Source organism: Pygoscelis adeliae, unplaced genomic scaffold, assembly GCF_000699105.1.
Source record: "Pygoscelis adeliae isolate BGI_AS28 unplaced genomic scaffold, ASM69910v1 Scaffold66, whole genome shotgun sequence".
NCBI lineage: Eukaryota > Metazoa > Chordata > Aves > Sphenisciformes > Spheniscidae > Pygoscelis > Pygoscelis adeliae.
This window is the reverse complement of record NW_008825167.1, coordinates 2,260,671-2,274,228: the sequence shown is the minus strand read 5'-3', so window position 1 is coordinate 2,274,228 and position 13,558 is coordinate 2,260,671. Positions and strand designations below refer to the sequence as shown.

At 39.5% G+C, this 13,558-nt stretch overlaps 1 protein-coding gene across 1 annotated transcript in view; it reads right to left on the bottom strand.

Annotated features, from left to right (window-relative positions):
* Positions 1-13,558, bottom strand: part of TBC1D9 (TBC1 domain family, member 9 (with GRAM domain)) — a 53,724-nt gene that overhangs the window by 38,831 nt on the left and 1,335 nt on the right. The gene's annotated exons all lie outside the window — the stretch shown is intronic.

Sequence of the window (13,558 nt, the reverse complement as noted above, 5' to 3'; positions counted from 1 at the left end):
AGAGACGCAAGTCAGTTTCAACAACACTGCAACTTTTAAACATACATTGATTCTAGCATAAAGGCAGACAAACTGAAGCAAAGCAGAAGGTAGCTGTTTTATAAAACCATGTTTAAAAGTTATTTAGTTCTTTTCTGTGTTTCATATCCTTTTGGAGCCCTGGGGGAAAAACAAACAAACAAACCAACCACCTCAACACCAACAAAAAACCCCAGACAATACACCCTAGAAGGGTTCAAAACTCAAATATCAGCTAGGAGAAACTAAGACTTCCAGCAAAAATAATTATGCTACTTAATGGTCTGATTCTTTAGGGTAGAAAGGCTCAAAATGCCTAACAGTCAAGCTGTTCTTCAGCTGAAAGGATACTGATGAAAGACAAAGCCATACTGTTTTCCTGAAGTAGCTCTGAAAATTCTTTGCTACTGAGGGGGCCATCAACAGTTGCATACCAAATACTACCAATAATTCCTAACTATATTTCCACAAATTCTAGATCCTATTTTAATAAGAAATTACACACAAAAACTCTAACCCCCCAAAGCCTCTCCCACAAGAAGCCCTATTTTTTTTTTAGAGGTAAAAGTTTTCCCCCTTTTCACCTCCACAAATAATTTTCATCTCCCCTGAAGAGATGTCAGATTTAAATTCTCATGTTGAAGTTCTCAGCAAATTCACATATTGAAAATAGATGGATGAACTTTCAAAGTTGTTTTTTTTTCTGCAAATATTTATTGGGGTAGAAATTAGGTTCTTTTAAACAGCTGAAAAAAACTGCACTCGCCAAAAAAACATTCTAACACACTCTTGTTAAAATCCTCTTCTCATTTCAAGTGTCTGTTTTCATCTTTTACTGTCATAGTTTTATTAGTTCCTCATTCTGGACTGTTGTAACTGGTACAGAAGACTGCTTCCCTCGCTGTTCTTCTTTCAGATCTGCTTTATGCATCATAAAGATATAAAAGCACTACCCATTTTCCATCTTAGTAGATCCCTTAAATCCAAACTGAAACTGCAATTTGGAAATACCCCACCTATCAGTTATTTTTGTATTCCCCTAATCCATGCTTTTTATTTCTATTTTGTTTTATACCGATCTTCACAGGCCAGATCAAATGTAATCTCTTCCTGCCCAATGCATTAATATCCACCACTTTTTAATACAAGAATTCTGAAATACATGAGAAACAAGTCTGGACACAACATCAGGTCATTTGTTTGCAAGCAGTTTTAGAGAGCTGTCTGCTGATTAATATTTTGTGTTCGTATCCTATAATGTGAAATATCCCAATGTTAATTAGTTTAACTAGCTTTAGTTGTTCCTATTGCCATCTTAAACCCTCATCTCTCACGCATTTTGATTACTGGTGTGCACTGACAAGCTGCCTCTGATCAATCCTCCACCAGCCCTCCCAAGGTACTTTCAAACTCAGCAGACTGAAGTACGTTATAATGTTCTTTTTAAATGTTTTTTGTTACATATACTCTCCATTCTAGCTTCACAACACCAGTATGGTCCTGGTCCAGCAAGCACATGTGTGCACATTTCACTTCAAACGTGGGCAGAGATCCTCAAATGCTTAAAGCTACTACTGAGCTCAAGAGTATTGCTCAACTGGAGTGCAGACCAAGCCAGACACTACACTGCGTTAATCATCTGGGTTTGCTGCAAACATGTAGCAGAGCTCATGCCAAAGTTTCTTCATGCTTTGCAGCTTCACATGTCTACTGACAGTACTAAATATGCAATAGGCACGATGTAATATCTAACTAAAGTTGTATGCTGGCCAAATGTAGTATTCTCTGAGGTACAGATACACTGTTAAGTCCCTGTAATCTTCAAAAATATGCTTGTTTCTTTCCTCCTGTTGTATTTCCAAATCTGTTGGTGTGTGGGTGTTCCTACCAACCAATTCTGCCGCTAGTTCTAGGATGGCGCTGCAGCTGTGTTGTGGTTTAACCTCAGTCGGCAACTTGAGTACCACACAGCCGCCCGCTCACTCCTCCTCTGCCCCTCTCCCCCACCCCCGGTGGGATGGGGGAGAGAATTGGAAGAGTAGAAGTGAGAAAAACTCGTGGGTTGAGATAAAAAGTTTAATAATTGAAATAAAATAATAATAGCAATAATAATAATGTAATAATAATAATACACGAAGCAAGTGATGCACAATGCAACTGCTCACCACCCGCCGACCGATGCCCAGCCAGTCCCCGAGCAGCGGCCCCCCCCCGGGCAGCTTCCCCCAGTTTCTATACTGAGCATGACGGCACATGGTATGGAATGTCCCTTTGGCCAGTCGGGGTCAGCTGTCCTGGCTGTGCCCCCTCCCAGCTTCTTGTGCACCCCCAGCCTTCTCAGTCGGTAGAGCATGGGAAGCTGAAAAGTCCTTGGCTAGTGTAAGCATTACCTAGCAACAACTAAAACATGGGTGCGTTATCAACTTTGTTCTCCTCCTAAATCCAAAACACAGCACTGTACCAGCTACTAGGAAGGAAATGAACTCTATCCCTGCCGAAACCAGGACAAGCTGTAAAAACTGGGATACACAGCTAAAGTCAGAGACCCAGAACAAACCTACTGACTTGTGCAGCAACATCAAGTTAAGAGGAGCTTCCCCATCCTACCTCCCTCTCCCTGAGATACTGGAGATAGGAGGAGGAGAGGAACATGTCCCTGCCCCACCAAACAGAAACAACATAAGATAGAGCAGTGTATTCAAGAAATGTGGAGACAGCTATTAAAAAAAAAAAAAAAAAAGACGACTAGCTAGCACTGCAACAACAGATGGGAGGTAGGTAAGGAAAAGAAAAGAAAGAATACTTTCCACTGGTGCAATAAGTAGGAGTAGCCCAATGCCTTCTCAGCAATGGAAATAGGTTGTAGGAATACCCATGCAATGAGGTTAAAGGAAGAAAATTCACAGAACTCCGGAAGACCCCATGGAAATTCAAAGTCTAGCTTACCAAGTTAATTGCAACAGACAGTTTATCAGTAAAATTTTACTTATATCATGAACTAGCTGTTTTGACAGATGATACACGTGGTATTTAAAAAATAATTTATGTGTTCTTATATACATTAAAGCCAATTAATATTTACTCTTGCAATCATGCAACTACCCCAATTGCTGTCCTTCAGGAACTTTTCCATTTTGCATTGTACGTCAGTGTTAGGGGTTTTTTTTGTTTTTTAAATGCATGTGTGATCCAACCAGAATGAAATCACAGCAGTTCAAACTGATAATGCCTCTGAGGAATTTCTACATGAAGTAATCAAAAGAAAAGAAAAGAAAAGAGAAAAGAAAAAGAATAACAATTCATTTTAATACTGTTCATTAATTCTTCATATAGCAAGTACCTTTTCGAGACATGGTTAAGAAATAAGTAACCAAGAGTTTCTATAGAAACAGAACAGGCAACAAAGAATCATATTCCTTAGATTAGACTGGTCCTTGGGCAGGAGCCAGTGAATTATCCAGGCATCAAATCATGTGACTATACCGATTGCAATTTTTTCCCCCATTATTTCATCAGGTTTCTGACTACATAGTGAAATAAGGGAAGGAATTCCCAATGCAAGAATACTAAATCTGCAAGCCCTTGTTCAAGCAAGCAGTTTTCATGAGCAAAGGTTTAAAGCACGTGTTAAATTTTGTGGGATTAGTATCTGGCTAACTGATGACAGCCCCGGATCCTGAAGGCGCCCAAGCACAAGTAACCTTATATTGAGGAACAGTCCCATCAGACACACAAGCCAAATGCCTAGAGCAACCATACCTATATATGGGGGCAGGAGGGGAAAAGGGAGGGATAATGCCTTCATTTTGTTTGATACAACTTTTTGAGTAAAGTCAGCTTCCTCTTTTGCAAACTTGTATTCTAAAGCAAAGGTCCAGAAAATTGTTCAATATTTTCTTTCTTTTCTGTAAAATATAGGTATTAGCAGAGGAAAAGCAGTGAAGTGTAGTGTCTGAAACCAGGGAATGCAAAGGCACAACTGGCTAGGGGGCCTGGGCAATTGCTCTTGCATCATGTTACTGGAAGGGCATACAATGCACTAGAGGGTATTACTGGAAAGGGGTTCAGTTGCCTGATGAAATTTATGCTGAAGGAAGAAATCATACTACATCTTACTTATCTGACCACTGTGCCTCACGTTTAGTTGTAAGCTGGAGGGGGAGCCTATAATCACTGCACAAAGCATACAGATTAGTAGTCTGTATTCATGCATTAAATTATGATGTACTGTACTTGTATCCTTACACTAGCAACCAATTTTCAAACTGTTTTTTGCTAGAAGGGATTATGACCACATGAAGCCTGATCTCCTTCATAACGCAGACCCCCTTTAAGCCAAACAATTTCTATCTGACCAAAGGATGTTTTCCAGAAAGGTAGGTCATCTTGATTTGAAAACTAAGCCAATTGATTCAGCCAGTCTAGACTCTTCCAAGCACCACTGCATTCTCTGCTCTTTGGGGACCAGCATTCAGACAGCTTATAGTCCAGACTGATTACAAACTGCCCACAAGCAGTAATGAAATCAAGGGATGACCTGCAGTAGAATCAACCTGGTACACTCTAAGTTACCACCACTGAAAACACACACACTTTAGAGTATATGGACTCAAATACCTGTAGTAAGTCACAATGTTTTCAGCTGTTTGGATATCTGTGGCACAGATCTTTGCTGCAGGAATATTTCTCCCTCTTTCTTTTCTGTCTTTTAAAATATAACTAGTAATTATTTTTTAATCTTTAATAACAATTTGCAAGTTTCTTTGCAAAACACCATTTACTAGTGTTTTTAAAGGAAAAGCAAGCTTATGCACCTTACAGATGAACAATCTTTTTTATTATAAAAGGATTTTCTTACTGACAAACAGTAACCCTCTTTCACAAAAAGTCACACTTTGATTTAAATAAAACACACAGAAAGATCGAGTAGTCTTTATCACCTTTCTACAGTCCCCCTGACAGCAATCTTACGATTATGTTTGTAAGCCTGTGGTGTTTTACCTGGGTTCTCAAACTAAATTGGATTACATATTCAAGGGTGAAGACCTGGATTATATATTACCTCTAGCACACCTTATTAAAACACCAAAGCCAATTTATTTACTGTTTATGAATGATAGTAAATAATGTCACTTCAGACCTTAAAAATTACCAGCAGCCATGGCTTTGTTGCACAGCAAACACTATCAAAAAGCTTGGGACGATATCAGACAGTGACACTTCCCATTCAGCTTTAACTATGCGATCCTCAGACTTGAGGCGCTTTCAGCACACACCGGTGACCTGTGATACATCCATTCTTCAGTGTCACAGGCAACTTGCATCAAACCTTGCCTAGAGCTGGAAGGAGGTCACTCTGCAGTTGGTGCCACTGTTGTGCCTGATACTGCCACCCAGGGACACCCTCTCCTCCTCCCAGATGACAAGCATGTGTTATTCACCTGGCTCCTGAGAGCTGAGCCCTGCCCTGCCACAGCCTTCTCCCTGCTCTACACTAATATAACCTACAGCCCGACAGTCTCTCAAGACACCTTCTGTTAAGAGATTTTTATCTTAAAAATGCCTAAACAAACAGCATACATCCTTTTAGCACATATAGCAAATACAGAAGTATACCCTCTAAAAGAGCTAAGATTTAATACAGGTCAGACTGTGACTCTTGGAGTTATGCTCATGAGCTAATAGTCCCATGGATGCCAGCAGCCTATTTGTGTATGAGCTCAACACTGCAACTAGGAAAGCTTGCAAAGTCACATGTGTCATTAGTAAGAATTTTTCAAAACAGGCATCGTGACATTCCAACACTGAATGAAACACACACTGCTTAAACGGTTCCCAATATTTGAAGTGTGCCGATGACCCCTTCTCTTTCCACTAAGGCAAGATGGACACATAATGAGCTCCGGTCATAAACCTGAAACATCCAAGGGACGTATTTGGATTGTAGATGTCAGCTGATTTCTGAGAAAGCCTCAATCAATAGGGTCAACTTAAGTCATATTTGCACCCTTAGCATTCAGTTTTATATTGATTTCATGGACAATGAATAAACTCTTCCTAAAGTTTAAGTGTTACTTCCTGGACTATAAAAACAATAACTCATAACAACACATAGCTAAAACGTACAGTACAAGCTATTGTTTTTCCTAGTAACTATACTGACTCATTACTCTTCCATTCTTTCTCAAGGCAGTCCACATGTTTATGTGATTAGCACTCTCATTGGTTATTACAACATGAGGTCATCCAATTACTTGTCTGCCAAAACTCAACCTAGAGCAACAATATGAACGTCATACGTAATATTACGGACAAATCCTTTTAAGGGGGGAGGGGGGTGTCACTTCTATTTGATTTCATTTCATGGGAGAGCCTAAATGAATAGTAAGTATTATACACCACTCAAAAATAGTTACAATGTTAAACTTCCAATCCTGGTAATAGTATCCACAGAACTATGAAAATAACCTCTTCATTGTGAACACCACCCTTAGAACTGTATGACGGGTTATACGGTTTTGTTTTACAGGTGTTCATTCATAGAAATGAAAGCAAAATAACCTCTACATACATATTTCATAACTGTCTTCCCACATGGGTTATATAGCATTGGCTTATATGGACATGTAATATGGCATCAAGAAAAACAAATTCTTACTCTAAAATTAAGGCCTAAGATTTGTTAAGTCTTCCCCAACACCTGCCTTTGTTGCTCTTTCTACCAATGCAGTTTTGTAGAGCACTGATTTGCCCAGCCACCATTTCCTTTGCACACGAGTTTTCAAACGTGTTCAGTGAAACTGACTTTGAGGAAGTACTGTCGCTCTACTGACATTTAGCAAGGCAAGCACAAAAAACAGTACTTGCTTTTTCTGTCTTCAGGCAGATACATACAAATGAGAGAAGACTGAAAACCTAACCACTAATCTTAAAAAAAAAAAAAAAAAAAAAGCTCAGGAAGGGCCAGTGTGATGATCTGGCTTGACTACTGCAGGATAAAGCAGTAACAAAGGATAAAGCTTTCATCCTCCCTTCAAGTTTAAGAATCGTGATTGAATTAGATTATCTTCTAAATGTCTTAATTTAAAAGTGATCAGCAATTGAACATCTACCACAGTACTTGTCAAGGTGTCCAAACAACTCATGAGCACCCCTGTAAAAATCTGTAGCTTAACTCGAACCTAAATCTAACTGGGTTTAGACTTTCAGCTTTTAGAACTTTTTGTAACTTCGTCTGCTAAGCTGAAGGGCTGTAATCATTGTAAGATGTAACCACATTTGTCAGTGTTATCTACTAAGCAACATTTAAAATATTTTAGGGTTGTAAAACTTTGCTGTTTTCCTCTTCAACAGAGAGGAAACCAGAATGTGCATTACAATCTATATGTATCGCTACATACAGATACATGAACACACAGCAAAAGAATTGCCTTTATTTCCACCGAGGCCCAGTTTACAGGTGATGAAATGTCCAGGCGCAGTAACTCACACAAAAATACATCCAAACAATAAGTTCCCAGAAACAAACCCAATAGTCTTGACCTGAAACAAAAAACTAGCAGAAGTAGGAAAAGGCTGAGTAGCGAGATGAGCACTGACAGGACATGCTAGACAGTTACAGGTATGTGAAGGCTTACAACACAGAAGAAATTGATATTTGGACAAAACCAAATAATCTCACACACCTGAAGAAAATAAATTTTATACTACATGTCAATCACACCAGGCTATATGAAGTGATGGAGAAACAGTAAGAAGAATACAGATGGAGTTAAAAGTGCTGTCAAGGTATGATATAAAAACTTATTCATAAGTTTGTAAAAAAACCCAACCAACCACCACCAAAAAAAACCCCACCACTTGCGAAAACCACGACCAAGAACCATTGACCAAAACAACAGGGAAGTCACTGAATTCTACTCCAAATTAATTCTTGTTAAGTATCCCATTCTCTCAGAGTAGCATAAGCAAATTAAACAGATTTAATCCAAGAGCAAAATTTAAATCAACTACATCTGCACCAACATAAGATTCAGCTAAACTATACAAGATTAAAGAACAAATCAGGTAAGTATGAGTAATTGAAGAAAACAAAACAAAACAAGCCAACCACCACTACCACGAAACTAAGAAAAACAATTGTAAACTGAATTTAGCCAACAAAATCAATGGTATAAATGGAGAACTGAAGAGTGCACAGTAAATTCAGGTTGGACTAAGGAACAGTCCTGAAACACAGTATGGTCAAATACAAGCTAAATCTGAAGAGAAGCAACAGTTTCAGAAAAAAATTATCCAAATTTTTACTGTTCTGACTGCATACCTGCAGATAGATCAGATTTCAATAAGCTATCAGAGCAGGCACTTTACCAGGGAAAGAAATTATGCTGAACAGAAAATCCCAAGAACTTTGGCTAACGAAATACTGGAAACGCAGGGGGGAAGCACGAGACAGGACTGCGAGAAAAGAACCAAAAACACATTAAGAACCTACTAGCTGAAACGAAGACCGCTGCTGTAGTAGGATTTCATACACCCCCATCTGGAAACTTCAGAAGAAATTAAAAAAGAACAATTAGAAATCGGGCCTAGAAAATACTTACAGCCTTTCTTTTGAAAAGAAAACAAATGGAAAGATTTTGAAAAAGTCCTCCAGAACATAAGCCCACCTCAGCACCAGATTTAAAGGCAAAACGCAAATGTAGATTACTGAATATCAGCATTGATCATACATCAGAAGCATGATTAGCAAACAAAGAGCTAAAGAAAAGCAAGATTTCAGTCAAATGCTTGCAGCCCTTTGTACGCCTTGTATCATCATACTTTAGCAAAGTCAGTGGCACCAACAACTCCTGTCTATTACAGGAAAAAGCCATACACAGTGTGATACTATGAAGGATAGAAAAAGTAGATGTTGCAAGTCTTAGGGAAGAACAGAGAAAGCTGAATGGACTCTGCCTATACCAAATATTTACAAGAAGAGCAATCATATGAGAACATATATGTTTTAATTAACTTTCAAAAGCATTTGAGAGTATATACCAGCATACCTCGTGGAACCTTTTTTAATTCTACAGAACTCTAACTGAAACTGTCAAGGGCCCAAACCTTTGTGAAACATGGTATGTTCTTACAAGGATGCATAACTGGACAGTGGAGTGATGGAAATATGGAAACTGATGTGAAGAAGTGCTAAAGAAGTGCCACTTTCTCTATACCTTTCAGTGTGGGACCAGAGAGTAATACCAAAAACTCTGTAAGCAATACAAACTCTGGTATAACGCAGAAAATTACTAAGAGGCCTAGACATTTATTGCTTACTATATTGTGATCCTGTGTGACACTTCCAACGGGGTTTCGTACAAACAGAGTCTCAGGAGAAATAGCAGGCCATCCTTGAATTCCATGTGTCAAGCAATAACATTATGTCAGAAGGCAAAAATGGCAGATGAAAGCTCAGCTCAGAGGCCTTGATGGGTCACACTACTCAAAGTGTAAAAGACGAAGTAACATCAAGGAAAGTCTTTGACCAAGAAGCATTACAGTACAGAAACCAGAGCTACACCAAGCAACGTCTCAGGCACTGTATCTGTGCAAACAGTGCATTGCCCGTAAGAACCAGAGATCAAGAGAAGCATTAGGCAGGAAATGAGACACCTTCCAATTAAGCACCTATGAAAGCATCTGGAAATTCAACAGAAAGACTGGTGAGTCAATCTGGAGAATCAAACAGCAGTTCAACCCTAGACATCTGCATGTCCTCTTGAAGTGCAAATCTACTAGTGTGAAGAAGCAAACACACCCACAGCAGATCCTAATGAGAAGCTCAGCAGCATCAGAGCAGATTTGGTGTAACACCAAATGACAGAGCGGAGTGGAAGAGACTAGTTTCCACCCCATGAGGCAAAATGAACATGGAAAGCTGATGGATAGGCTGAACACTCGTCTCAGTTACGCTAATTGCATGCATTTTGATAAATGCTATATTTCAAGTATCAAAAAGCACATGCTTTCTACTCAAGTGTACCAAGTTTGACATGAAAAATCCTAACTGCTTGAGTCAACAAGGACAGAAAGTGTCGAGTTTGCTAAAGCATGTACCATCCTTTCATCAGGCAGATGATATACTGGCCAAAAGCTTTTCTAAATCGTAAGTATAAACAGGTTTTCAAGCAACATCTTCCTCAACCCTCTGAAATGAGAGATTGAGAGCAAGACAGAATCTTATCTCCAAATTTGAGCTACTAATTGTGCTGTCCAGCAAGGCCGCAGAAAAGTGTTCTGAGTTAGAACACTGTCACAGTATTAAAAATTGTATTAGATTTGACATTGAAGGCTTGCATCAGGCAGCCAAGCTCAGAACCTCTCCTTTCTGCCTTTCCAGTGTGGAAATTACATGATAACCCCTTCTGCAAAAATATCTGGGGAGAAAGATAGTACTTCATCAATTTCTTTTATCACGAGAAGTCAGCAAATTTCCATCTGCTCTCTTCTGCTTAAGCATTTGAATCATCTTTGGCAACATCTCGTGGACTTACGAACTGATACTGAATCTCTCACACATGCACTGTCCCAGCTGTAAGCTTAAATACCCTATCTGCAAAATAATTCACTCCTAAAAACAGTTCTTGCAAAATAAGAACAATTTATTTGCCTTGGGATTCAAAGTGATCTTACAATAACATTTGAAACAAAATTACTTAGAATTTCATCTCCACTTCATGCACAAACGTACACACGCAAAAGGAGCGTAGCAGCCACAAGCTAATTGTACCACACCCTCAATCTCTCTTCCTGTAAGCTGTAAGTGAATACATTGCTCTGCCGTCAACTATTAGTAGCAGTAATTCCTTGCAGTATTGTTTCCAAATAAGAGTTTGGCAAGCATGACCACAGGATAGCAGAAAGCAGTTAGAGAAATTTTTTAACCTATTTGTTGCATCAGAATGCAAGATACACTTAATAACACAAAACCATGAGCCTTTTAGTTATTTATAAACTTTATGACATGTTCAAGATCCTTACATCCATGAAAGTAATACGGTCATACAGGGCACAGTGCCCAAATGACGGGAGAGATCTGGGTTCATGTTCTCTCCAAATGCCTCTGCTTCAGCTGACACAGGTTGCCGTGTAATACGCTGGATCCCTCTGGAGAAGGAAGTATTTCACCCAGGCCAAACTACCAGGCTGCCTGGGGAAGGTAGCTGACAAGCAGGAAGCAGAATAGGTATGAATGAGAGAGGGTTAAAAACATCCGGCACCTTTGAGAAAACTAATAAGAGGAAAGAAAAGACTTTTTCCCCTGTTGGTGAACAAAAGGAAGATGAAACTCTTGAGTGAGGGTCACACAGAAGCAATATACAGTCATGGCATTATGTACAAGGCATGTAACAATTGCATTATGGCGAAAGCTCATCAACCATCAAATACTTTTAAAGCAGAAAAGTACATTTTTTGGTCTTGTCCTGGAAGATTAATGTAGTGATGCACGATAATGCAAGTTTGCAGGACAGCTATGAAAATCCAATTTAAAATCCAATTTGTAAGTTTTTCTTTTGTTAAAAAGGAAAACAAAACCCAAACAACCCTTCAGTTAAGGCATGCTTACAAAGGTAAGTCATATTGATGTGACTGGTACTGACATAGACACAATCATTTAAAAGAGTCCAGGCCTTAATTCAGTATAAAAGTGGATCCATACTGCTTAGTAGAAAAGCTGTATCTCTTAAGTAAACTATTCATCAGATACATTTTGTTAGCAGAGAAGACCTCTAGGGACTCACTAATTAGGCACTGCCCTAACACATAACAAGATGACCATCGTGCTTCTAACTTGTTACAATCCAATATTAACACAAGTGCAGAAAACATTTCCAATGTCCAAACAAGTGTTTAAATAAGAAAGTTTTCTCTGTTCAACTAAGTTACATAAATCAAGGCCAAGAGAGAGAATCAGTGCAGAAAGGGCTGACATTTCACCCCTTCCTCCAAAGCAACTGATACTCCTTTTCCTGCAAAGGGTTGCTGTACTCAGAGTGGATCCAGGAGAACAGGTAATAATGCGAGTACTGCTCTTCTGCTTCAACATGAAGCCACCGAGAATTACTTTCACCCACGCCCAAGGCTATATAAACTACTTGTTTTTAGACTGAGACATGTCAAAAGACCTAAAAGATCTGGTCTTCTGGACTTTGCTCTGGTGATGGTAACCTCCGTCCACAGGATGGTAGTAAGTAAGTGACAGAGGACAGGTAACACAGAGGCCCTGGCAGCTGCTTTGAGGGTAATCATCAGCTTTCAGCCACATTTTCACAGTCACAGCATCCAGCCACAGTGCTATCTGAAGAGGTCTGTCCCCAGCTTTCCCTCCTCATTCCCATTCATCCACAGGAAAGCGCTCTATCTCTTCCTTCAGCTATGCCAACACAACCGCGTTACAGCGCGGCCCCAACTTAAGCTCTTTGAAGTTTGACATGTTCGCAGATGGAGAAAAGAGCATTACACTTAACCCTGATCAGTTTGCTGACTGGTTAGTTTCACAGCAAACCTAGAATTGAGGGCAATGCCAGAGAATCAATGCTCATTGCCAAACCAATGCTTAAGTTACAGAGTGAAGCCATCTCATGTCATCAAGCCCACAGCCTCATCAATTTGAAAGTCAATTGTCATTCTACAATTTAAGACAAATGACTTAAAAAGTCAATAATGAGGGAGTACAAGTCAGCAGAAGTTAGATCACAAAAAAAAGTGACAGCTGTATTTACATCCTCTCTTGCATATATACATTCAGACCACTCCCACCACACTGAAAAACCTTACACACAATATTTCTAGTCAACTTCAAGGACACATAATCTGGTTTCCCACAGAGCAACCAGGCCAGATTTTACACCACATTCACGGGTGGATAACTTTTTAGATTATATCTGAGCAAATTTCAGCATTACGTCACTACAGAAAGGGCAATTAACAAAAAAAAAAACAAACCCCAACCTAACCCAAACAAACAAACAAAAAACCCCCACCCACAAAAGGTTCTTTTTTTCTGTTTCTATACTTTCGACCAGTTAACCTCCACCTCTGTCACGAGAACTGTATCCTTGTGATCTACAGAACTTCCGCAGGGTCATCCTAAATGCTATCATTATTACATATGATGTACCCTGTTGACCGTTTCAGCAGATTTATTTATTTTGAACCCTCAGGATCAGCTAGGTCCCTCAATACCTTGCTTTTAGCCAGTCTTATCTACCAAGAACAATCCATTGGCTTCCTTCACCTGCCTTGGCCCTCAATGGGCAGACCACAGCCGTTAGAACAACCAGTGTAAAATTCCAGTATTTCCATGAATCATAGAATCATTAAGGTTGGAAAAGACCTCCAAGATCATCGAGTCCCACCGTCAACCCAACACCACCATGCCCACTAAACCATGTCCCTAAGCGCCGCATCTACATGTTTTTTAAATACTTCCAGGGATGGTGACCCAACCACTTCCCTGGGCAGCCTGTTCCAATGTTTAACTACTCTTTCAGTA